Raw genomic sequence first — 23,914 nt, 5'->3', positions numbered from 1 at the left:
TAAAAAGATCATTTATTTATTTAAACGAGTATAATCATTAATCATTAGGTTGAAAATATATTTGTATTTACTTATTTATATATTTTCTATACCCTTGTATTATTTATAAGCCCTATATGTCCTGTTTTATTTGAAAAAAAAATGCTTCGAGTCATCGAGAATAGATTTAATAACAATTTTGTCCCTTGGCTTTGTGTATTATATAATGTGAATTGTAAGATGTTTCTATTTGAATAGGTCATTAAAGTTGAGATTAAAGTTATACCAAATTATATTCACGGTAACTATATGTCTTTTATATAATGAATTATTTATTTATAATTTATAACCTTTTTTATAATTACTTATAACTGATTGTATAAATTCTGATAACTTTTATATATACTTGTATAGTGTTGAATGTGTTATATGTAATTTTATTAACAATGTTATAATAAAATAATCAAGTTACAAATTTTTCGTGTTTTATTCTAATTTCAGGGATAATTTCAACCTAATTATTAATTTATTTGTATCAAAATACATTATTTTATTTTGTAAAATGTTTTGTTACAAATAAGTTCATAATCTAGATTGAAATTACCAAATATAAGTAAAAAACTTATGAACTGGCAGTAAAGGTCCATTTAAAAATATGGCGCGAACTTTTAGTTCTGCCAGTAGCCCGCTTGGATCGCGTCGAGCGCGTGTTTCCATGCTTTAACATAGGAGTTTTCATTTCTTTCAGTTAGTTATTCTATGGTTTATTTGAAATTGTAACATAGGGTTCATAACGACATTTTGACTCAAAATACCAAGTGTGTGGTATCAAATTATTTGTAAAAAATGCTTTTTCCAAATATGCTAACGAGCCACCCTCATTCCATTTGAAAAAATTGAGATATGTTTAAAAATACGATTTGGGCATCTTTTAACCGGCCAGGACAAGACACGAAATATATTAGACGATAAAATCTATTTTTCCAAGGCTCTTTGATTAAAAATTAGCGTTTTTAGCACAGCCATGACGCTTTAGGTTGATATATAAAATACTATTTCTTTAAGCAAGAATGTCAAAAGTTGACATTCTATTCAGTGTCATTTTCTATCGAATAAAGTAAAAAAAATACCGAGGGTGTCATTTAAAAATCAAAAGTTCTAGTCATTTCCGGTAAAATGGGAAGTGACTGAAAACAATTGAATACATCAATCAACCCTAATGTTTTTTTATTAGTAGTAGTTTTTTTATATGAAAAAATAAAAAAGTTATAGGGGGTGAGTCACTTTTGAGACGCACCCGGTATATCGAGAAACTATGATTACACTCGTTGAATTTGACACTTTATGTCAGTTTAATAATATATTTTCGTACTTTTGTGCTTAGGCGTTAAAATGACTTTTTTATATTGTCAATCACGTCGCAAAAATTAATACTATTGTGACGTTTAAAAAATATTACAAAATTGTTAAGTCTCGGTACTAACCTACGACCACTCGAATATCATTGATTTTGTTTACATTTTATTTATTAATAGTTAATAGGTACTAAGTACACCTGAGAATATGGGAATTTCTCAATGGCAATGTTGATGGTAAGTAGTGAAGTAATGACATCTTATTTTGAGGTCACCTTGTAAACAATTACAAGAAATAAAGAAAGTCTCTTATGTAATATTGTCAAATATTATTTACTGTTTCTTTAATATTTTATATGTCATCAAAAAACCAACAAAAAATGTTACTTTATTATTTAAAGTACATAATAGATTTTAAACGATGTGTAGTGTGAAGAAATAAATGAATACATTTTTAATGAACAATCAAGCCATTCTTTTAAACTGTTGACTATTCTTTGTAAAAAAAAATATATATTTTAGGCTGTATTTAAACTGCCGTTAAACGGTAGCTTACTAAAATGCCGTTAATAGGTATGACGTGCTTGATGTGACGCACTTGACGGCTTTATGAAATATAGGAATTTTATAAAGACTAACCAACGCTATCCAACCCACCAAATAACCAACTTAACCAACGCAACTAATCTCGATACTGATAAACAAATATAAAAAACAAATATAAATTAGTAAAAACCAACAAGCCCCATCAAATAACCAACTAACCAACCCGCCAAATAACTAAACCAATCCAACCAAAAAGAGTGAAACCAATGGAATAAGATCACACTATAAGCAAAAAAAAAAATATAAAAATGTCTTGGTTAGCGTGAGATTTGAACCACGGACCATTCGCTTACGAAACAATAGCTTCAGCCACGGAGCCACAGGTGCTCTTGCAAAATGCTTATAGGTAGGCATTACCAAAGTTTACAGAATAAAATATAAGTTCCGTCACTTGTGTCGGCGGCAGGTATCAAAAGCCGCTTCACGCACGTGTCTCCCAGTGTATTACTGGTGTGTGGACTTTGGACCCAGCATACACGGCGGATCACGTTCGGCGTATTACTCTGATTTTGGCGTTATTACAGAGTGGTCTCGCATGCATATGGAATTATTTTTCAAGTAAATATTTAATTTTCATTGCAAAATGTTACTGATCACATTAGCCTTAGTTAATTATTTATTAGTTTATTATAAAAAAAAGCATAATTATTTTTATTATTTCTTAAAAATAATATTGAGTTTTGGAAAATTCGCCACTGGAAAACAAATTATTTAAAATATCTAATTAGAATTATTCAAGAACACTTTATTTTTTTTACACGAAAAATCATATACTGGGTGTGTCTCAAAAGTGGCTTATCCCTATAACTTTTTTATTTTTTCAGATAAAAAAACGAGATTTGGTGTGTTAGTATATGACCTAAATTAGGATTGATTAACGTTTTCAATTTTTTTCGGTCCCTTCCGGTTTCACCAAAAATGACTACAACTTTTGATTTTTAAACGGAAACCTCGGCATTTTTCTACTTTATTCGATAAAACATGACACTCTGAATAAAATGACATATCATATGTCAACTTTTGGCATTCTAGCTTAAAAAAATCTTTTAAAACTTCAATATTGAGTGTCATAGCTCTTTTAAAAACAAAACTTTAATCAAGGAGTCCTGGGAAAAATAGATTTGATCGTCTAATGTTTTCTATGTCTTGTCTTGGCCGGTTAAAGATGCCCAAATGGTATTTTTAACCATATCTTAATTTTTTTCAAATGGAAAGAGGGTGGCTCATTAGTATATTTAGAAAAAGTATTTTTTTACGAATAATTTCATGCCACACACATTTCGAGTCAAATTGTCGTTATAAACCGCGTGTTACACTTTCAAATAAATCATATGTGAAACTGTTAAAAGCTGACATATGTATGTCTTTCTACTCAGAGTATCATTTTTTATCGAATAACGTAAAAAAAATACCGAGGATACCATTTAAACATCAAAAGTTGTTGACATTTAATAGTTTCAGCTTTGAATTTTATAGTGTACGTAATTCGTGTTGGAAAACCATATTACGCACTCATGGAATACTGCACTCGTGCGTAATATTATTTTTTCCAAAACACTCGTTACGTAATATACTTTTACATTATTTACTGTTGATATTGTGTAGCTTTATTTTTTGTGTTTGTTTTTAAAATATTTTATTCTGTAAACTTTGGCATTACTTTCCGCCGACATGAACGGCGTCACAATATCTAATAACGGCACTTTAGTAGGCTACCGTTTAACGGTTGTTTAAGTACATCGTATATTTTATTTTTATTTTGGTGTTTCTTGTTCATGGTGAAAAATGGGCAAAAAATTCTGTATTTTGTTTATTGGCGATGAAGAAGAAGCAAATGCAGCAGGAATTAATGTGGAAAAAGTACCACATATTGTGAAACCCGAAATAAAAATGCAATCAATAAATTAAAAACTAAAAAGTATACAAAGGCGAAGATGGCAAACGGCGGAAACAACCAAAAAAATGGGGAAATTAGTATTAAAATAATGTTCAAAATATTTAATGATATCTGGAACATAGAAAAAAAACATTATGATTTATAAAACTTACTTTTAATTTCTCACATTTACTCAGAAATTGTAACAACTACTGTCCAATAGCTCAAAAATTCTTTCGTTCTTCTTATCATCATTTTCAAAAGACTAAATTAAAATTATTATCACTCGCACCCTCAAGACAGTGCGGATTTGTTCCTGGAAGATACTCACGAGAACACATTTTTATTCATGTATAGAATGTTCAGGAGGGGAGTTAATCACCGCGACCTTACAGATCTATTGTGTTTCCCGTTCTTGAGTTATAACGAGTTATAACTCATGATACAATCTCAGGGGCTTAAGAAAAGCCAGTATCTGAGACGTCTCCACCTCTCTCCATCCTTGATATCAGACGTACCAAAGTTTATGACACGAATGGTTGTCGTCTTGACGCACTCAGTCATAAGGTGTTCTGGTGTTTCCCCATTTTCCCCACAGAATCTGCATTCGGCATTTTTTCTCATCTTCAGCCTACCGAGGTGTTCGTTGAGAAGACAATGTCCTATTAGAAACCCCGTGACAATCCCAAGATTGTTTTTACTTAAATCAAGGCAAAACTTTGATTTTTCTAGGTCGTAACTTCTGAGGAACTTTTTCGAGTGTCTTAGACCGTTGGAATCATAGACTTAAAATAAAATATAGACTACACTATTTACATCTCAACGCGGACAAACAACCTTTTTTGTACACATGTTTACTTCTGGGTACAGTCGACCGAGCCTTCCTCATCCAGCCTATGTTGTCACGTCTTTAATATTATCAATATTTTTTTTCTTGTTATACACATATATTGAGATATTAATACTACTGTTTAATAAAGTAGGTTTTAATATTTCATAGATGTATTAAATAGTCCTTATACTACTAAATTATAAGTCGGATACTGTTTAATAAGGATAAGTTCTTTACAATATGACAACACCGATTAGACGCGAGGGAGCCTATTCATTCATTTATTGCCTTGTAGTACGTGTCGCACGTGTGCGGTAAAGCTTTGTTGCCGCTATCTCCCCGGCTGTATTAACGCATTTTCTTAGCTTGTAGTCCTTAAGTGTTTATTTTACTGACTTTTTCTGTGCAAAAACTATAAAATCTGGTTCGCCAGTGCCAAATTTGCAAGAAATTTGACTTAAATAATCCATTTAAGTCTTGAAACGACTTTTGACCGGTAGGCAACTCTCAATTTACCCATTGGGAGTCAGTGGCGTTGTTGTAGAAAGGCGCTTATTTAGATAATATTTAGTAAAATGTAAAATCTGATTTTTTCTTTTACATTACATTATTTACTTAGTTACATTGTAACAAAATCATAATTATAACCCTGTTAATAATTAATAATGTTTTTATTAAAAAAATATATTCCGGTTTATTCTAAAATTATCTTCAGAATCTAAAATAACGTACAAGAATTTTTAAAATGATATTACATTATAAAACAATATTTTATCATAGTTGGGTCGTCTCAAAGTGGCTCCAACCCTATAACTTTTTTTATTTTTTCAGATAAAAACAGATTTGTAATGTTAGTAGGTATATGACATAAATCAGGATTTATTGACGTATGCAATTGTTTTTAGTCTCTTCCTGTTTCACCGAAATGATTACATCTTTTGATTTTTAAAGGCACCCTCGGTATATTGCTACTTTTATTCGATAAAAATGACACTCTGAATAGAATGACTTTATCATATGTCAACTTTTTGACATTGTCGCTTAAAACATATCCTATTTTAAATTTCAATCCAGTTTTTTCAATCCACTAAGTTTTAATCAAGGAGCCTTGGAAATATAGTTTTGATCGTCTAATAGGTTTCAAGAGTCTTGTCTAGGCCGGTTAAAAGATGTACAAATCGTATTTTTAATCATACATATGTCAATTTTTTCAAATGGAACAAGGGTGACTCATTAGCATATTTGGAAAAAGCATTTTTTTATGAATATATTGATACCACACACTTGGTATTTCGAGTCAAATTGTCGTGAACCGCGTGTTACAATTACAATTAAACCATATGCGAAAATGTCAAAAGTTGACATATGATATGTCATTCTATTCAGAGTGTCATTTTCTATCGAATAAAGTAGAAATATACCGAGGGTGCCGTTTAAAAATTAAAAGTTATAGTCATTTCCGGTGAAACAGGAAGTGACCAAAACAATTGAATGCGTCAATCAATCCAAATTTATTTCATATATTAACATACTAAATCTTGTTTTTATTTGAAAATATAAAAACATTATGGGGATGAGCCACTTTTGAGACGCACCCGGTATAATAAAGACAGTACCGAGTTAAATAAATGTAGTTTTTATTTTATCCACTTCCTATCACCTTCCTTGCTTTAATGGAACAGATTTATGTTTTCTCTAATTTACATAATAAGGCATCACTTAACCAGAAAAAAAATTACAACAATCATATTTTTTTTTCTCCCCTGTCGCCGATTCTATTATATCTGTGGAATAGATCCTGTTTTGATTAATATTAGGGGTTGTAAATGCTTGACTAAAATTAATAATTTATTATTAATTTCAAAAATTACCTAATTTCGATTATAAAATTTCTTCTATAACGTGTATTTTATTATTTTTATCCTTTTTGGACTCTAAATTGTTTTTTCTATAGTTTTATTTAAAAAACCTGTCCTAAATCTTAATAAAATATAAAAAAGTTTAAATACGATATATTTTTAATTTAATTATAGCTTCATTAAAATAAAAAAATTACCCGGCTATGATACCGAGAGTTCAGGTGTACTTGAGAAACGAAAGACAGTGTTGTGTTTCTCGGCAGAGTCGTCAGGGAACGACCGTTACGACAGAGACAACCTATCTATCGCTCGTGTCGCACTCGTTATAACCTAAAACAATAACAAAACAATAACAAGACAGTGTCTGACCGCATGTTCCAGCTATTTATGAATGATATGCTCAGTCTATATTTTATTTTAAGTCTATGGTTGGAATATTCCCATTCCACGTTACGGATGGAGTCTTCCAGATTCTTCAGTTTCGTTTTTAGTTGGTTTCCGCTTGGAAAACACACTTACTTTCTTTTACTTTTTCGTTTCCGGATTATATTAGTTTATTAACCCAGTAATGGCTACGTCCAATGCTTTCCGTTTAGCCAGCCATAAGTCATCGAGGGTACATCTGTGGGGGCACGAAGGACATTGAAGAAGATATTCCATGTTCTGAAAGGCACCGCAGTCGCATTTGTCGTCATTTCTGTCCAGCAAACCCCATTTGATCAAATTGGATTTTACTAGGGCCACCCCGGTTCTGATTCGGTTGAGCATTCTCCAGGTTTTCCAGTCGCTAGAAACACTATTTGGTGGGTCCTCTCTAAGTGGGTAGTGGGAGGGAGGTTCATCCAGGGGGTGGCTTAAACACAAAGGTTCTGGTCCAGTTAGTGTAGTGTTTGCTACTTTTCTAGCTAGATCATTTGCTTTTTAATTGCTTTCTATCCCTTGGTGACTGGGCACACAGAGTAGGAGGACTTAATTTTCTTTGCCTAGTTTATTCAGCTTCTCTATGCATTCTTTGACCAACTTCGAATTGATGGTTACTGAGTTGATCGCGTTTAGTGCTGCTTGATTATCGGATAAGATGGCTTTTTATCCATAGACAAATAATAGATAAATCTAGATAACTTAACATATCTATGCTTCGTGCACTCTAAGGCTTGCCACAATACCGCAAAGTTAAAAGAAATATTAATATTAATTATTAATTATACATACTTATAGAAATAATTAGGTCAGAGCATCTCAGCTACTGTCATCATGCTACTAGATCTTCTTTTCCAAGCCAACTTTGACGTCTTTTTTTTCAATCCTATGATATGATACTTAAAACAATATTTATGGAAATGCTAATGGTATTGATTGAATATTAATTACATTCCTAAAATTTGCAGTTTATAATCTGTTTTAAATACATCGGTATATTTCGCAAAATATTTATTTGTTTTTAATGCATTTTTAATAATACTTTCTCAAAACCTTTTAATCTGTTGCTTTTAATTATAATCGTTCTTTAAGTATCTGTTCAAATTATTAAAAATATGCAGTACCTACGTTTACTTAGGTACTTAATATGTGTTGGTGTTGTTATAATTATTGTAATTAAGGTTTGCTTGGCCCAGAGTTATTCAGCATTGACAAGGAAATATCAACTTTAAGAAATCTTAAAAAAATAATTTTCTCAGAAAACTTGCTATAATATATACAGGATGATTCTTAAATAAGTGCAAAACTTTTTAGGAGTATTATATTCGAACCCAGAAACACATGTATGAGGGTTTTTTCGCAAAAAAAATATTGAAAGAGAAACTCCTTTACGTGCGATGGGAGTAAAAATTCAGTATGTCAAGGCCGCGTCGTGTCCTTGACATACGAGCTAGCGAGGAAAAATCTGGTAAGTCAATGAGGAAGTTGAGATGGGTCTTTGGGGCGTCGCGTCGCGTTGTAACTATGTGAGCTAGGGGATGAAACTCGGAATATTATAGATGGTAGTGATGGGCATTACGATTCTTTTTAGCGAATCGAATCACACGATTCAATTTATCATATTGAATCGACTCCTACGATTCGTTCATTTGAACGAACCACATGCACAATTTACCTTTCATAAAAACAAGAATCGTAACTGCCTGGCACTACCGGCGATAATTTGGTCGAACAATTTACTTAAGGGACAAAAAAAGAAATATACAGTTCTTTCATTTGCTTTTCAATACTTTATGGCACTGGCGTAATTGGATTGATTATTTTATTAGAGTAATATCTCATTAGAGAGGGGTATCCTTAGGCAGAGATATAAAATGAACTAGTTCGCAGCGAATATTTTAAGGCCATTTAAGACTAAATGAATGGCACAGAGCCCCTGCCGTAGGGCAGGTAAAACCCGTAAAACAGCCGAAGCAGTTTTAAAATTATGGTTTTAAAATTTATATATAGTAAATGTGTTTGTTAATTTCAAAGCGCTTTTAAGTTGATACAACTCATGTTTATTTATAATTAAAAAAAGACAACCAGCACACGAAGATTGGCTCCCCAATTAGATATATCAGTCAAGTCAAGTGTTTTTAGAAAAGCCAACCAAAGCAAACTTATACCCATATCATATATCTACATAAAAAAGGTGCTATATCAGAGAGATTTTGTTAGTAACTGCGTACGTTTCTTGAGTGCTTAAGAAAATGGGAAGATGTGGGTTTTCCATGATCCGTGTTGTGGACAGATAAGGCACAACTTGCACATTAAGATAATAAATAATAACTTAATAGCGTAATATGCTATTTAAATATTAGAGGTAAGCTTTTTCTGTTTATTATGTGGGATAACAGTGCTTTTTTATAGATGGAAAACGCCTTTAGGGCCAGAGTGTGGGGATCTCCCTCATGCGAAAGGGAGATCCACTAAAACCCATCTGTGCTCTAAGCTCGCCCATGTCGGTACCGCCGAAGGCATTTCATCAAGATTAGAGACTTATCATTCTTCTATGTTGGTCTTGTCTGTACTCAGATCTTGTCTTTTTCGTCCTTCGCCTTTTTCTCCATAATGTTCCTTAACATGCCGCAAATCGCTTCGATATTTTCGTTCGATGATGTTAGAAGGTTTCCGACGTTTACTCTAGTAATCTTCGTACCACATATTGTTTCTGCGTTTTTCCGTATAGCTTCGTGCGCGTGACACTCAAATAGTAGGTATGGTTAGCCGAGCCTGACGCCTCGCAATACCTACATGCAGGAAAGTCAGCCTTGCGGATCCTGTCCAGACACTCGCCAAATACTCCATGGCCAGTCATGGCTTGCGTGATGTAGTAGTCCGTGTTTGCTTGGTCGCATTTTATCCAATCTTTAATACTGGGTATGAAAGTCTTTGTCCATCCGCTATATGCTTTCCACCGTGTCTGCCATTGCTCTAGTACCATGTTTCTGGCCTCTTTCCGGAAGGAAGTTCCATTTCTATATATTTGGTTTCTTTCCTGGATCAGTAGACTGATCGGAGGTATCTTAGCAAGACACAGTACCGCTACTGTTGGACATGTGCAGTATGCCGATGCAACCCTGAGTGCTAACTTCCTATTTATCCTTTCTAGCATGTTTTCGTAATGCTTGAAGCGCATGGATCTGTCTCAGATCGGCGATGCGTAGAGTTTGACCGAATGAACTACCGAAGCGAGAAGTCTTCTTTTTTCCGCGCGAGGTCCTCCGATATTGGGAGTTATTCTGGTCAGATTCTGGATGATGCCAATGGTTTTATCCCTGATTTCTGTGACAAGTGAGGTCATTCGCATGCCCGAGTCGAACCAAAACCCCATGTATTTAACCTTATTTTGAGGTTTTATAACTAAGTTATCCAGCTTTATGCTTTATGATCCTTTGCCTTGCCTTGTCCAACGAGAATGGTCATTCTCGTTTTTTCTGGGGCCAGTTTGACACCCATGCTTTCCAGCTTATTTTTAATCGCTAGCGCAGCCGTCTGAATATTTTCTTCAATGATCGTGTAGGTGGATGCAGTTATTAAGAGGGCTAGATCGTCCGCATAAGTTAAGATCGTGTTGCCCAGGTCTGTATCGGTTCTAAGTATCTGATCGTAAAATATATTCCAGAGGATGGGTCCGAGGATCGAACCTTGAGGGACTCCGCACGTCATTCTTTGTTTCCCGCCTTACTCTGTGATGACATATCTATGTGACAGGAACGACTGTACTATGCGTACATGATATGGGCTAATTCCCTTATACTCTAGTTGAGTTGCATTGCCCAGCCATGGAGCCAAGCGTTCCTTATATCAAGGGTGAGTAATGCCAAAAATCCTCTATGTCTGTAACTCTTGGTTTTAATTCGGTCTACTTCGATAACAGTGCTACCCAAACCAAACCAAACCTTAATATGTAATCTTTTGTGTTACTGCTAACTGCAAACACAATAATTAAACAACAAACGTGTCTTTGCAATACCCTGTGGGAGGCGTGTAATAAATAACATTTAGGTGAAACTTTTTTTTTAATTTTCCAGTTAAAAAATATAATATCTTAAAAACGTGACAACATCGGTAATAGATTAAAATTAGAGGAACAAATTATAGAAAAAATCCGGTAGCTCTCAAAATTTTCTCAAAAAAAGCATTTTTTTTAAATTTTCAAACTTAAATAACTCGGTTATTTTGAACTTATTTGAAAAACGGCAAAGAGAAAATATGTTTCTTTTTTCGAGATCTATCAGCCTTGAAAATATTTGCACTTATTTAAGACTCACCCTTCCCATAAGCTTTAAGCAAAATAAAAAAGAAATTGTTAAACATTCAACATCCTTTGACAAATTTCTCAGAAATATCTATTTGACTATTTGCGAATAAATCGAAAGATTGTTTTATGCCTAACTCTCTATTCCATGTCGGATATGTAAAACGCCTATATGCATCTTATATACATAAAAGTCTAGAGAATTATATGTGTACCAATTAAGCAAACTTAAACTTTGTACAACAGGATGAAATAAAAACCCATCGAAGTAGGTCATTGAAATATATCTGAAATCTTGTTTCAGATAATTTTTCCATTCTTAACTTTTTTGTATGTCAATAAACTATTAGCACCTTTTTTGTAATATTACGATAATTAATTATGACACTAGGTACAACTTTTTTGCAGAACATTATTATCGCACCATAATTTAACTACAGTGGGTACTATTTTTAGAATATAGAAATAATTCTTTTTTTTTCAGAACCTTATAGTACGAGAGCTATAAGCAACGTCGGAAAAAACAAGTATTTTAAGACGTCTGGCTTTTTGATATATCTTTTACTATGCTCTCTAGAACAGCATGCGGCCCGTCTGGCTGCCGGTAAACGTTGCGTTCTCTACTGCGCATTGAAAGAAGATCCTATATTTTTATTAGTCCTTTAAATTCTAGTATTGAATATTAATCGAACGTGTCTCCATAGCGCAGTAAGTAGAGTTTCAGACCACGAACCGATGATTCAGAGTTCGAATCCGGGTCAGGACAAATACTTTTTTTATTTTATTTTCGTTTATATTCTGATAGTAAAGTACTATTAAATATTTGTTTTTTTTTTAATTACTCTAGTCACTCTAGTCACTCTGTACCGAGGAGTGTCTCACTCGGTTAAAAAATGTACACGTACTGCCAAAATATCCTTCCACTGCTAAGCGACTGCCAATGACTATGAAGAAGACTGCCTATGACTGCCATGTAATTATTATAGGTGACTGCCATAAGACTGCCAATAACTGCCAGCGACTGCTAAGAAAATGTACAGGTAATTCCAATAGTGAGACACCCCTCGCTCTGTACCCTTTAGGGCCAATGATATTATGTATTCATTTAAAATTTGGCGGCTATAAAGTTCTTCCATTGGTATAGTCCATTTAATAATTTATATCCCAAAAAAAAAGAAATGTAAATTTACAGATTTAGGATTTTTTTTGTTATGGAACAATAAAATCAGAAATATATTAACAAACTCATACACGGACATCACAGGAAAACTGCAGGGCGTACAACGTTCAATGGAACGAAATTACGCTGGGAATAACCAAGAGGAACCGTAAAATAATAGAGTGGATACGACAAAAGACCCAGGTAATAGATGTCATCCACAGAATCAAATCCCTGAAATTTTGTAGTTTCAAAAACCCAATAAAACCCAATACTCAACGACGAATGATCCTCCACAAAGTCAGTGCATGTTCCACACAGCTCGAAAAACAATAGAGTTTTTACAGCAAGAAAACATGAAATTGTTGGACCATCCTCCATACAGTCCCGACCTAAGTCCTAACGACACTATTACTTTTCCAAAAATTAAGACTGAAATGCGTGGTCAAAGGTCCCAACACAGAATATATACAGGTTGAGTATTAAATAAGTGCAAATATTTTTAGGGATATTACATTTTGACTCTAGAAACACGATTATGAGTTTTTTTCGCGAAAAAAAAATTAAAGAATTTTTTTAAAAAAGTATGAAATTTTTATTAGTTTTTAGTTAAAAACTATAATACCTTGATAATAAGGCAACATAGGTAGTAGCATTGAATATATACAGGGTGAGTCTTAAATAAGTGCAAATATTTTTAGGGGTACTATATTTCGACTCCTGAAACACGATTATGAGTTTTTTTCGCGAAAAAAAAAAATAAAGAATTTCTAGAAAAAAGTTTGGAATTTTTATTAGTTTTTAGTTAAACACGATACTTTCTTGATAATATGGCAACATAGGTAGTAGCATAGAATATATACAGGGTGAGTCTGAAATAAGTGCAAATATTCTTAGGGGTACTATATTTTGACAAAAAAAAAACAGAAAAGATCTAGTGGTTCTCAAAATTTAAGGAAAAATCATTTCCTCTGAAATTTTAAAAGTAAAATATCTCGGTTATTTTGGAAAAACGGAAAAGAGAAAATATGTTACTTTTATCGAGATTTACTAGCCCTAAATATATTTGCACTTATTTAAGACTCACGCTGTATATATTCGGTGCTTCCAGTCCCAAGACGATGCGGTCAGCGCCTTCAAAAACGCAATTTTCAAGGTAGCAACAAGCGAGTGGAAAAACTGCTTTTCAGAATTGGTTCCAAAGAATGCAAAAATACATTTCTTCTCGTGGAGAATATATCGAAAAACGATACTGTTTAAAGATTATCTACTGTTTTTTGAAGTAAAGAAGTTACCGTGACACACGAGCTAGCGAATCGTCACGCTAAGGTCGCCAAGGGTCACAAAAATGATAACGATCTTGGAGCGTCGCATCGTAACTCCCCATCTATTCATGATATTGTGACGATATTTCGTGTACTACGAAACCCCATCATCAAATCAAAAAATCGTCCAATTTAAATAAAATTTGATATGTCCATAGATTAGACCAAGGCCAACTTGACTGTGTACGACACGTCACTGTGACAGTTAGTTTTGACGTAAAAAAACGTCAAAAGTTGATGTCGTCCGATCGCGACCAAATCTGGTGGGTAGGTTATGTGAGCGTCGGTGCACACGGTTTCACCCTGTAAAGTTGGATATGACGTTTCGTTTGCATCTTCATCAGGGTGAGACTAAGGATTTGATGTTGAAAAAAAATGTGGGCCAATTTCAGCATAATTAGGGACGGGCTACAGGGTGACGCCCTTGACGTTTGGAACCGATGCCTCTAAATGGAGGAAATAATCAGGATTTTTCTCTTAATTATGGGTCGAATGGAACCAAACTCGGCACGTGGATACGTGGTACACGAATGGAGTCCTCAGACGGACAGATAGAAATAAGAAGAAGTTTTGCTTCAAGTAGACGCACATAGTGCACAGACAATTTTTTTCTCACTTCTATATGCAAAATATAAAAGACAACACTCATAAATGAGAGAAAACAAGTTCATATACCGGGTGCGTCTCAAAAGTGGCTCACCCCTATAACTTTTTATTTATTTTTTCAAATAAAAAAACGAGATTTGGTATGTTAGTATATGACATAAATTAGGATTGATTGACGTATTCAATTGTATTCGGTTATTTCCTGTTTCACCGGAAATGACTACAACTTTTGATTTTTAAATGGCACCCTAAGTATTTTTTACTTTATTCGATAGAAAATAACATTCTGAATAGAATGACATGTCATATGTCAACTTTTGACATTTTCTCATCTGGTTTATTTGAAATTATAACTTGCGGTTCGTAACGAAAATTTGACTCGAAATACTAAGTGTGTGGTATCAAATTATTCGTAAAAAAATGCTTTTTTCAAATATGCTAATGAGCCACCCTCGTTCCATTTAAAAAAAAATAAGATATGATTAATAATACGATTTGGGCATTTTTTAACCAGCCAGAACAAGACACTAAAACATTAGACGATCAAATCTATTTTTCTAAGGCTCCTTGATTAAAAATTAGTGTTTTTAACATAGCCATGGCACTCTAGATTGAAATTTAAAATACAATTTTTTATTAGGCAAGAATGTCAAAAGTTGACATATGATACGTCATTCTATTCAGAATATCATTTTCTATCGAAAGCAAAAAATATACCAGGGTGCTATTTAAAAATCAAAAGTTGTAGTCATTTCCGGTGAAACAGGAAGTGACCAACAATTGAATGCGTCAATCAATCCCAATTTATGTCATATACTAGCATACGAAATCTCGTTTTTTTATCTGAAAGAAAAAAGTTATAGGGGTGAGCCACACTATAGGTTTTGAGACGCACCCGGTATATTACGAAGATGCGACAAAATACAAAGTTCGCTAATTAATTTCTAATAAAATCAAACTAGTAAAAACCTGAAAAATTACATCTACCAGCAGATCATAATAATTTACGTCTGTTAATAACATTAACGTTTTATTTTATGGTAAAACGTATGTAAGGCATGAACTAGTTTCAAAATTGATGTTTATATAAGTATTACAGAAATAATTTTCAAGAATCTTGCGCTTATTGCCGCAATAATAATTTCTACCTCCAATTAAATGTTCATATCAATTTCAATTTCAGTTGTATACCTACTAGGTAGAAAATTAATACAATTTAAGTTAATTAAAGGGAAGTAATTGGTTGTTTACTTACTCTTCAAAAATCTTCAAAAGATCTGGTTGAAGAAACTTGAGTTTCGCGCACTGGTTATAATTATCCAATTACTTTGTGAACCTTCTGAATATTTTATGTTCAATATGAGTCACTATACTGTAACAATTTTCGATCAAATGAAGAGACAAAAATCTATTCATTCATCGTCTTCGAGAAGAGTTTTTGCGACGGTACTACCTAGTCGAGAAATTCAAGCGGTATGGCCCGCGAAGTACTTTCAATTTCTACTAGATTCGAGTCGTAAAGTCGCGCATGGCATAAACCCACTATGGTACCACATCGAAACGTACCTTATTTCAACGTGGTACCATCGGAATCGCGTGACGTCAATGGTATTTCGCGGGAAGGAAAACCATCAATTAAAAGGCCCGGTTCTGTGTGTTTTGTGTCATAATTTTTTGGTAATAATTCGATTTAAAAGAAAAAATTAAAAACGATATTTGTGACGTTTTCAAACGTGTTTTCTACTTATTAATAGCCTTTTTAATTGTATTGCTCAAAGGTGTTGCTCTTTTTTAATTTTTTTGATGGGATATTAGAGATGAGTAAAACGACGATTGCGATTTTTAAATCGTTGCGACTGTAACCTGCGATTGCGATTTTAATATTTAAATATTGTACTAGGGATATAGTTGCCTGTGTATGTACAGGGTAGGTCAAATTCGACGCTTTTAAATGGAAACACCCTTTTCTATAGGAGATAGACAAAAACTAATATCGGTGACTGGAGCTCAATTTTTGTCAAAAACATGATGGTGAAAACCGCATATGGATATCTGTTACCGTTTCGGAGTTACAGGGTGTTTTTCAAAAATATGCATTTTTAACAAATCGCTGTAACTTTTTTGCTATGGAAAATTTTGTATTTTGATGAAAACATTTCCAAAGCACCTTTTTACGTAGAATTTAATGGTTTAAGTATATATTTTTTTAAATTAATAATTTAAGAATTATTAACAGAAAATGTTATTTTTTATATGGGACACTCTGTATATTTTTAATTTATTGAAAAGAATTTAAAATTACCTTTTTAAAAATATAAGACACTTGAAATTTTGCTCGATTCCTCTTCGAGATACAGAGTATATAAAAATTCGCCCGCTTTAAATAAGTAGGCTTTGAACGGCACCAGCTGTAATGCAAAAAAATTCTAGCTGTGAGCATCAATTAAAACGAAAATAATATTTGCTATAAGAGATGCAGAATTTTATAACAATTTAAAATATATTTAACCAATATCAACACATTTAAACTATATCTAATAACAATAAAAATAAATAGCAAACCAAGACATGAGATTTTGCTACAGGTGTTCTACATACCAACCGTCTTCTGTTATGGACAGACGGGGCAGTTTTTAAACATTTCTCGCGGAATTAATTAACTCAGTGAGGGTGGAAGATATCCTCTCATAACTGCTAAGTATTTCTAATTCTTGTCTAGATTATACAGAAGAATAAGGAACCTTTATTCTTCCGCAAATATATCCATAGGATTAGATCCATGGGCACTAAGTCAGGCGGCCTCGACGGCCAACGGCTGCGATCTTGGTTAGCTATTCAATTATTCTTGAAATTGACTGCAAAAAATTGATGATAACTTCAGCGCTCAGAGGCGGTGCGTCGTCTTGCTGGAAAAATACGTTTTCGAGTTCCATTAAGGGCATATCATCAATAAGGGGTCCAAAGCCTACTAGTTAAAAGTGGCGAACTTTTAAAAATTCTGTATTTCGAAGGGGATTATATCAAGTGTGCTATATTTTTGGAAAGGTAATTTTAAATTCTTTACAGTTAATTAAAAATATAGAGGGTGTCCCAAATAAAAATCAATTTTTCTGTTGATAACTCCAAACCATTAAATTCTATGTAAAAAGGTGCTTTGGAAATGTTTTCATAGAAATACAAAATTTTCCATAGCAAAAAAGTTACAGCGATTTGTTAAAAATGCACATTTTTGAAAAACACCCCGTAACTCCGAAACGATAACAGATATTGATGTGCGGTTTTCACCATCATGTTTTTGATGAAAATTGAGCTCCAGACACTGATATTAGTTTTCGTCTATCTCCTATAAAAAATGGTGTTTCCATTTAAAAGCGTCGAATTTGACCCACCCTGTACCTATAGTTTAACAATTAAAAAAAGTTAATAAAAATCTGTTGTTTAGTTTTTAAGTTTTTTAACATCTGACAATTTGATTCGAAATACGGTAACGGTATATATTGGTAACGAACTATTCGTAAAAAATGCTTCTTCTAACTATGATAATGAGCCATCTTCGTTCCATTTGAAAAAATTGAGATATGATTAAAAATACGATTTGGGCATCTTTATCGGAACAGACAAAAAACAATAGACAATTAATTTTTCCAAGGATCCTTGATTAAAAATTAGTGTTTTTAACACAGCCATGGCACTCTACAGTATGTCCCCGGATTGTCTTTACAAGAGGAAAAACTTTTTTATTATTGATATTTTGAGAAAAATTCATTCTTCATAAACATTCGAATTGTGTTTATGCTTTACCAAATTTCCATACTGTTTTAGAGAAAATTAAGAAAAACATGAAAAGATTGTTGAGTTTTTTTGAATTTAAAGTCCCAAAAATCAAACGCGTTTCTATGGTAATATAATTTCGTTTTCATTATTAATGTTAATCCTACAGCCGGCATTTCATCAGCGGTCTATTTTTATTAAAATAAAAATAGTTTGGGTACCTAGGTCGACTCAGCCTTAAACGAGTTACTTGGGATTCACAATCCTGAGGTAATAATAGGCGGTTGAAGAGCAGTGCTAGTCACACTACCTTCCTTGTATACCGAGCGGCTCTAGCATGGTAAACTGTACCTTGCTACTCCCAACGCGTTAAACGCTATATACGGGAGCTATTATTATTATTAATTAATTTATTGTTTTAAAATGTTAAAGAGGCACAACATTTATTTAGTCAAAGCTACGGAAAGGGTGATGGGGTGATGATAGTTATCGGAAAATCTAATACTTTAACAATAACAAAAAATATGACGTCAATCAACATTAATAATAACCATCTATCACAGAATGAAATCGGATTGATATTACCATAGAAACGCCTTTTTATTTTTAAGGCTTAGAAAAAATTCACCAATATTTTCATTTCAGAAATTTGAAAAAGTATAAACAGGATTAACTATTTTAAAACAAGCAAAACTTTTCATAAAGAATGCTTTTTTATAATTTCAACAATACAAAAGCTTTTCCTCTTGTTCGGCCATGATGTTGACGTTGGCTTCCTAAGTGACATCCTCACTGTTGATTTAACAATTTGGTACAAAAATTGTAGCTACAGTTAAAGTAAAATGATATAGATATATTATGTTTAAAACTTAAAACTATAGAAAAAAATTGTGTGTGTACTATGATGACGTCGATCAGCACAGAAAAAACTGACAGTATAGAAAGTATAGGGATCGAACAATCCTTGTCGCTATAGTATCCTTGGGTCTAAACCACCAGCTTTAGTGGTAAAACTAAGGTGGTAACACTGATCATCATCATCATCATCATTCTCAGCTTATTCAACCATTTCCAATTATGGTGTAGCCTCCCTCACATATTTAGACACTCTCTTTGTAGTCGGGCTCATTGTTGTCTATTGTTGGCTATGCGAGCCCAAATTATCCCTGCTAATTTCCTAATACCATGGTCCCAACTCAGATTTGCTCTTCGACTAGGTGTCTTAATTCCTCGTGGATACCATGCTGTAATTTCTGTGATCCATGATCCATGTGAGGTCAGTCCTTCTTGCCAGGTGTCCTGCCCATTACTACTTGAGGGATTTGATTCTGTGGATGACACAATATATTATCTTGGTCTTTTGGCACTATTCCACTCTATTCTTTTACGGTCTTTCTTGGTTATTCTCAGAATATTTCGTTCAATGGGCTCTTTCACTATATTTTGGAATTAGCATAATTGAATAAAGCAATTAATTCTAGAATTTTCTGCTATCTCACTTTCGAAAAATTTGAAGTCGTTCTTAAGAAAATAAATAAAAACAAAAAAGCCCAGAATAAAAATCCGCACTTTATTTTTAATACGTCACACCTGGCATGTTGAAAAGCGGCAACACGGCCAACCGGGCCACCATGCTGACCCACCACCACCTCCACACAAGGCCATTCAACCTTTTCCAATATGGTGGAGATAGAAGTGCTTTATTTGGCGCGTATTTTAAAACCTGTTTTATTTCCAAATAGACATTTTTCACACAAATGTCGGGTTAGATTACGTAATATTTCACTAATTTTTTAATATACAGGGAGTCTAAAGGTCTCCACATAAGTATGGAATTTTTTGTATTATTACTTTTATGAAAACATCAGTTAGTTACTTTTTATAAAAAGGTCTGCTTTCTCAGAAAGGGTAGAGAGAAGTAGCATATATAGGGTGATCAAAATCATAGGAAAAAGAAATAACCAGAAATATATGACAGAAAATAGCAATATAAACTAAATATTCAATTGCAAACACTTACCTACCATAGTTTAGAATTTACTGCACGTTTGATAAATATATACTATTATGGACAGTATAGGAAGTTACTTGTCTTAGTAAAAGCCTTGGTAAATGCTCTTGGAATTATAAACTACACTAGCTTGGGTAAAAAAATATGGAATATTTTTCGCAGCTTTACACAAATGGGAATAAATTTAAACTATAATAGGTGAGGATAACTAAAAAATATAATATGTGTTTCAAGATTTTATATAGAAAAAAAACTAAATACCTTTTTGGGTGTTCGTAAGTAAAACTTACGCTTAGCTTAATTTTCTTTACTCTTTCTCTTTACATAGGGCATTGTCTTTGTGGTAAAGACGTCATTCCTTTTTTTGCATAGTTCTTCAGTAAAATATTGGATATTCTGAACAAGATGGATTTAATAATAAATTCTGATATATGTGAAAAAGTCTTACATCCAGACCATTTATATTTTGAAATGTCAATGTTGTCAATATCTTTCTGTGATCTTCTTGATGTAGAAAGCTTGATTATTCTTTCAATATTTTACTTATAGTGAGGTTGTAAGCAGTGTGTGTAGTAAAAAAAAGTAAGTGTAATTGTAAGTGTAAGCAGTAGCCATAACTACATCTTCACTAGGGTAACAGAGGCTTTGGCCTTTGGCCTTTTTGAGGCATATTTAATGCACTTCTTACCCGAGAACTACTAGTAGGTGTGAAATTATCTCTTTTAATAGCTGTCAACCATGTTTTACGAAGCTCGTCATTTTTGGGGAATATAAAAGCAGAAATCTTGGGACCCCCTCTATAATTCTCGTGACAATTTGGAACAGAGCATGTAAAAGGTATGCTACAATAAAATGTTAATACCTACCCTTTAATACCTATCTTTTGATTATTGTAAGTAACCATTATAAAGTACTATGCAGCCTGGCGGTGAAGGCTTTTTACTCATTTAGGTGTAATATCTTGACAAATACTTCTAGTTCTTACCTTAAAATAATTAATAATAGAGGAGTACGACAAGCACAAAAGTTTGAAGTTCTCTATGTGGAATGTCTGGTTTGGATTTTTATTACACTGTTATTTTATCACAATTTTCTGATCACACCATGCACTGAACACTAAGAACTAAACAAACGTGTTGCAGAAGCACAACAAACTAGAGATTATTATTTCTGGTATGCAATCGAAACGAGAAACCACTACCGGCTTTTCAGGTTAAAGGTAAACAATTTAATAATTGTTTCGCTGCTTTCGCCGTCAATATCATGTTGATTAGCCTTGAGTTGAGGTGGTGCTGGTCAAATCAAATCGCAATGTTGCCAGTTGTTGGCTGGCGCACGAGTACGGTTCTGCAATGTGATTGGGCGTATTTTTCATACGTCATCAATTGGTACTTTAAAATTATTTCAAATTATAGCAATTTTGAGGGCCTATAAAAAAATTATTCAATGTCATGGAACTACTTTTTTTTGGATAAATATACTGAAAATAGTCTTTTATTTCAGATTTTGTCTTTGAATTGGGTATTTTATTTTTTGTGAAAGAGCCCATTGAGCATATTGTAGTGTCCATTTTAAGAGTTCAAGTTTAGCATGAATAGGTCATGACAGGTAGTACACATTGGTCGAATGTTTTCTTGTTTAAAAAGAGTGGCATTCTTGAATTTGGTTGAGTGTCTTCCATAAGTACTCCATACTAACTTAATTCTTCGATTGATTTCTGGTAGTAGAGACCCCAAGCTGTGTATTAGTTGTCCCCCAAATATATGTATTCTTTCACTATTTCCTGTTTTGTGTTATTTATTAGAACGCCTTTTCTGTCTACTAGTTCGTTGTACATTACTTTAGTTTTTGCTAAATTCATTCTGAGGCAATATTTAGTAGTTCTTCAGGACTATTGGCTATTAGGACTATGTCATCAGCGAATCTTAGATGGTTAAAATATTCTCCATCTATTTTTAATCCTTTGTTGGTCCAGTCTAGTTCATTCTAGTACTGGTAGAGGAAAGAAGAAACATCTCTTATGTGACTTTATTTGAAAAAGTGGTCACTACGGAGCAAGATTACTAAACTTTTGTAGAGACAATTATGACGATCAAGTTAAATGGGGAAATTGATTCTGCTCATTTTTTAAATTTTCAATTTGGTCATCTTTGCTGTAGATAATCGTATAGAGGCGCTGTTCTGTATCTCTGAAATGTCACGTGAGTTAAGATCCACGTAATATTTTCAATGCGATTGGGCGCTTTGATTTTCTATAGCTTTTATGCTTTTAATTAACAACCTTAGGTATGCAGACGACACCGCGATTATCGCTGACAACCCTGATGAGGCTCTTCAAGAACTTCTAGACGACATAGTTCGGGCGGGAGATCCATTGGGCCTTAAAATAAACTCGGCAAAAACCAAGATAATGGTCGTTAGTAGGAGAAATATTCCACCACCCAACATACGAGTATACGGACAATGCGTAGACACGGTAAATAAGTTCAAATACCTGGGATCCTGGCTAACATCGGACCTTGACCCTAACTTAGAAGTTACATCGCGTATAGAACAAGCTAGATCAATGTTTAACAAAATGAGAAACCTATTATGTAACCGATCACGCAACATCAACATACGTCTGCGTTTTGACATGGACGATTAAAATGAACACCATGAGACGGTTGGAAGCTTTTGAAATGTGGATGTACAGAAGACTCTTGAAAATACCCTGGACAGATTATGTAGGTTAAGAGGTTCTTGGGAGGCTTAACAGGGAAAGGGAATTAATTGCAAATATAAAAAAAAACGAAAAACAGCATACCTGGGCCATGTGATGCGCAGTAGCAGAGCAAAGCTTCTGAAGTTGATTATAGAAGGAAAGGTAGAAGGCAGAAGAGGACTTGGGAGACGCAAGCACTCTTGGTTGAAAAACTTACGAGACTGGACTGGAGTGAACTCACACGAACTGTTTCGAGCTGCACAGGATAGACAGTGTTTCGTCGCCATTGTTCCCAACCTTCATTAAAAGATGATAGTATAAGAAGAAGATAGCTTTTATTGGTTGCATCTCCTTTGGAAGGACATTGACGTTTCCTGACGAATCCTGTTCAATCTCAGATTTGGATTGTTTATTGACCAATTTCTTAGAGATTTATAGTAAAAAAATTGTGTGTGCACTATGTGCTCATATTTGAAACGAAACCTCTTACTAACAGCTATTAAATTGAAGGATTTGAAGAACATGCTTGAAAAAGTGTAGTTTGAAATGTTGAAAATGTAATAAATTAAAAATTAATAAATAATTTGATTAATTTTTACAAAATTTGTATTAAAATGACCGTCTGTCAGTCTGTCCGTCTGAAGACTCCAATCGGGTACCTCTATCCGCGTACCGAGTTTGGTTCCAATCGACCCATAATTCATGCTATATAATTAAGAAAAATCCTGATGATTTCGACCATCTTGTAGCCCGTACCCAATTATGTCGACAGATTGGACCAAGGCCAACTTGACTGTGCACGACACGTGTCACTGTTGTGGCAGTTAGTTTTGACCTAAGAAACGTCAAAAGTTGACGCGTCCGATTTGGTGGGTAGGCTATGTGAGCGACGGTGCCCACAGTCCCACACTGCAAAGTTGGATACGACGTTTCGTTTACATATTCATCAGGGTGGGACTAAGGATTTGATATTGAAGAAAAATGTGGGTCGATTTCGGCAAAATTGGAGATAGGCTACAGGATGGCGCCCTCGACGTTTCGAACCGATGCGATGCCTCTAAAGGGACGAAATCATCAGAATTTTTCTTAATTATGGGTCGATTGGAAC

The 23,914-nt window shown here is 33.7% G+C and overlaps 1 protein-coding gene across 1 annotated transcript in view; it reads right to left on the bottom strand.

Moving 5' to 3' along the window:
- The window catches only part of LOC115890375 (putative fatty acyl-CoA reductase CG5065), a 54,842-nt gene extending 38,999 nt beyond the window's left edge, over positions 1-15,843 (bottom strand). Inside the window, exon 1 of the mRNA XM_030910923.1 lies at positions 15,576-15,843. The gene's annotated coding sequence lies outside the window, so the exon portion shown is untranslated. The remainder of the gene's footprint in view (positions 1-15,575) is intronic.
- Positions 15,844-23,914: the final 8,071 nt, after the last annotated feature.

Source organism: Sitophilus oryzae, unplaced genomic scaffold (genome assembly GCF_002938485.1).
Source record: "Sitophilus oryzae breed Bouriz unplaced genomic scaffold, Soryzae_2.0 scaffold_1000_pilon_pilon, whole genome shotgun sequence".
Taxonomy (NCBI): domain Eukaryota; kingdom Metazoa; phylum Arthropoda; class Insecta; order Coleoptera; family Curculionidae; genus Sitophilus; species Sitophilus oryzae.
Note: the sequence above shows the minus strand (reverse complement) of the source record. Positions and strands in the feature narration are given on the sequence as shown.